We start from the raw sequence: 3805 nt of genomic DNA, 5'->3' as shown, positions 1-3805 counted from the left end.
CCGCTTTCTCTCCCTCTCTGTCTTTCGCTCTCTCTTTCTCTCTCTCTCTCTCTCACTCTTTCTCTCTCTCTCCCGCTTTCTCTCCCTCTCTGTCTTTCTTTCTCTCTCTCTCTCTCTCACTCTCTCGCTCTCTCTCACTACCGTAACGTATCAGCGTGGCACCTTGTAGAACACAAGTGGCGTGAGGCGGGAGAAAACAATGTATTAAAAGCCAGATGTGTTTTTCTATTACAGTTTTCAGTGTCTTCAGTGTTTAAAGCCCATCGCTGACACACACCAACACACACTTGGACACACGTGTGCCGTGCACATACACACACGCACACACACACACACACACACACACACACACACACACACACACACACACACACACACACACACACACACACAGACTCACCCAAAGCTGCTTCACACGTAAAAAAAAGTTTTAAAAAAACACCATCAGTCTTAACAGATCCCACCAGGCATACAGGCAGGGCATTCACATGGCATTATATTAGAATACTGTCTTAGTGTGTTAGTGTGCACTCCACATGCTCTGAGGGAAGAATGTGTTAGGTTGGGTGTGCGTGTGTGTGTGTGTGCGCGCGCGCGTGTGCATGCGTACGTGAGCGTGCGCGTGTGTGTGTAAGAGAGAGAGAAAGAGTGTGTGTGTGTGTGTGTGTGTGTGTGTGTGTGTGTGTGTGTGTGTGTGTGTGTGTGTGTGTGTGTGTGTGTGTGTGTGTGTGTGTGTGTGTGTGTGTGTGTGTGTGTGTGTAAGAACACGGCTGAGGCCTCTCTACCTCTGCACTCTGCTCTTAGCCTTGCTAGCGAGACCACATTGCAATGGAATGGATTACTACATAGACTTGTGTGGCCTGTGTGCCTGGTATGGAGATCTGTGTGTGTGTGTGTGTGTGTGTGTGTGTGTGTGTGTGTGTGTGTGTGTGTGTGTGTGTGTGTGTGTGTGTGTGTGTGTGTGTGTGTGTATGCCTTTGTTTTCATCGTGTGCGTGTGCGTGCGTGTGTGTAAAAGTGTATGCCTTCAGCGTGTGTGTGTCCGTCATAATTCGGGGAAAAAGTAGAGGAGGGGGAGGGGCTGTATTTCTAACCTGTGTTCTACTCTGCGGCTGATGATGATTTGCTGTCTTGTTTTGCCGTGTTTATTTTGTAAACAAAGTCTTTTAAAAATGACCAACCCTGTATTATCTCTAATAAACACTTAGAGAGGTTGGAACTCTGGCTCCTTGCTTTGCATCCTTTATCCTCCCTAACAGGGGTCTGACTACAGTTATGATTTGAGAGATCAGCAATATTGCGTGTGCGTGTGCGTTTGTGTGTGATGCGTGTGGGTGCGTGTGTGTGTGTGTGTGTGTGTGTGTGTGTGTCTGCGTCTGTGTTCCCCATCAAATCTCGTTTACATTTGCAAATACTATGAAGTTATGTTTTCAGGGGACCTGGTGAAGGTGGGGTCTGTTGATGTAAAGGTGGCCAACTTCAATATAGGCCTAAATTGCAGGCGGAAATTCTGGTTTGTGTTTATACTACGGACCTTGGAACACTTTGTAACATTTGAAGTGTCCCTCGAATGAATACGGTTCCCCACACCTGATCTAGCAAGTAACTCTCAGCTATCAAAGTGCTAGATGTGAGGCACCTTTAGATAGACAACTTCATACTGCAATAAAAGCTTATCAGTTGTTACTAGATAGCTTGAAGTAATACACTGACATACAGAGACGGAGACATTGGGAGACATAGACTGACTTCCAACAAGGTGCTTCTGAAGCAGCCTATAGCCATGACTCACAGCTATCCAGTTGCAACTATATAGCTGAGAAGGACCTTGACATCTAACTTAAAACTGTAATATAAATAACAGTTGAGTTTTACCTTTCTCCTGTACTTCCTGCCGTTCTCTGAGTATGGCAGTGCAAATTTTACCTCCAAGCTAGCAATTAAAATGTAGTCCTACGAGACCAGTTGGCGGCTAACTGTTCTCATAGGACTCAATGTTAACTGCTAGCTTAGAGGTAAAATTTGCACGGTCATACTCAGAGAACGGTTGAAAGTACAAGAGAAAGGTAAAACTCACTCATTTAACTCGAGGAGAGGTGTAAAATAAGCTTATTTCCAAAAATGGGACTATCACATTAAAGAGAGACAGGAAACATTTGGGGCAGAGAGACAGGGAAGTTCCGGCAAAGAACCTGGGCCGGAATTGAACCTGGGTCAACTGCATGGCAGCGTGTTAAGCCACGGTAGTGCCTTGAATTGTAGCCTTGAGTGTGTCTTAATATGTGACCTTGCCTCCTCCACTTGCGCTTGTCTCCTCGCCCCGCCTCCTGGTCCCTCCTCCGTGGAGAAAACGATAAAGTTTCCCAGCTGTCAGCCTAGCCACAACAACTTTTGAGGGACTGTTTTTCATTCACCATAACAATTGCAAACGAGAAAAAGACTCTACAATTGAGCTTTTGCGAGATATTGAAATATAATGCTGTTGTCAGTGATGTCATCATGACGAGAAGCGAGTGGAGGAGGCAAGTGGAGGAGGCAAGGTCCCATATTAAGATGCACTCCTTGTGTTCAAACAACACACACAACTCCACTCAACTTACAATAAAGATTTAACCCGCTAAGACATTGCATTGTACATTTGCTGTTAACAGAATTACAATGAGGGTATGCGCTACGCCCTCTGCTCTTCAACCTGCTCACATACAACTGCTAAAAACAACCCACAGCACCAACCACCTGGTGAAGTTTGCAGATGACACAACCCTGGTGGGTCTCATCACCAACAACGACAAGACACACCACAGGACAGAGGTGGACCACCTAGCCAAGTGGTGCAGTTTCAACAACCTCCTACTGAATGTCAGCAAGACAAAGGAGATTGATGTCAACTTCCAGAAAGGTCACCACCAACTCCTGCCACTGACTATCGATGGTGCTGCTGTGGAGAGCACATCAGCGAGGACCTCTCCTGGACCACCAACACGGCATCACTGTTAAGACATAGTAGAGAATGCAATTTGTCCTTACTATGTGGCAGTAATTGAAGATCTCCCTTCAAAATATAATGCATGAGTGCCCTTTCATGCTGTTTAAACCCCATTTATGTCATTCAGCACTGTATTTAACTCTACAGATGAGTGAGGACAACGTAACCAATGCACTACTGCACCCCCATGCCATCATGGAGGCTGACTTTTGAAGTTAGCACTAACACAAGTTGGATGGTCTATTTTCACTGTAGCAGCAGAGAAAAAAACACGCACATCCGTCTCAAAAAATTGGGTGCAGGACCAGCAAAAATACAATGAAAAAACTGAATGAAAAGTCCGCGACACCAAGCTCCCGTTGCTCTTTTTAATGTGACGTTTCGGGCAGCATGCCCTTCATTGTCTGATGAAGGGCATGCTGCCCGAAACGTCACATTAAAAAGAGCAACGGGAGCTTGGTGTCGCGGACTTTTCTTTCAGTTTTTCCATTTTCACTGTAGCACAGGATGTGTAAGACTATATTATTTTTAAAAAAAATTGACTTCTGCAACTTCTGCTGACTTCTGTAAGCAAAGGACAGTTTCCCATGTCTTCAGGGTCTATTTCAAGTGAGCTCGGGTGCGTAGGAGAATGTTAAACCCCTCTACCATTTGCACACATGAAGCATTCTTAGCATGGTCAATTTTCAATAGCTGTAATTCTTGGAGTGCTAGAGTGAGACTACATCCAATATATATTTCATGATGTCATGCACCTATACAATGATTTTAATGACAAAAATACGTCTTATATACATACACTTAATCAAGGTAAATCAAA

General features: G+C 44.8%; 1 protein-coding gene across 2 annotated transcripts in view; it reads left to right on the top strand.

The window, feature by feature from the left end:
* Positions 1 to 1223, top strand: part of ndst2a (N-deacetylase/N-sulfotransferase (heparan glucosaminyl) 2a) — a 226451-nt gene extending 225228 nt beyond the window's left edge. For both annotated transcript variants that reach the window (XM_063191916.1, XM_063191917.1), the window contains one exon: positions 1 to 1223. This exon is cut by the window's left edge and continues 1479 nt beyond it. The gene's annotated coding sequence lies outside the window, so the exon portion shown is untranslated.
* Positions 1224 to 3805: the final 2582 nt, after the last annotated feature.

The sequence above is a fragment of the Engraulis encrasicolus genome, chromosome 24, assembly GCF_034702125.1.
Source record: "Engraulis encrasicolus isolate BLACKSEA-1 chromosome 24, IST_EnEncr_1.0, whole genome shotgun sequence".
Taxonomy (NCBI): domain Eukaryota; kingdom Metazoa; phylum Chordata; class Actinopteri; order Clupeiformes; family Engraulidae; genus Engraulis; species Engraulis encrasicolus.
This window is presented reverse-complemented; position numbering and strand designations above follow the sequence as displayed.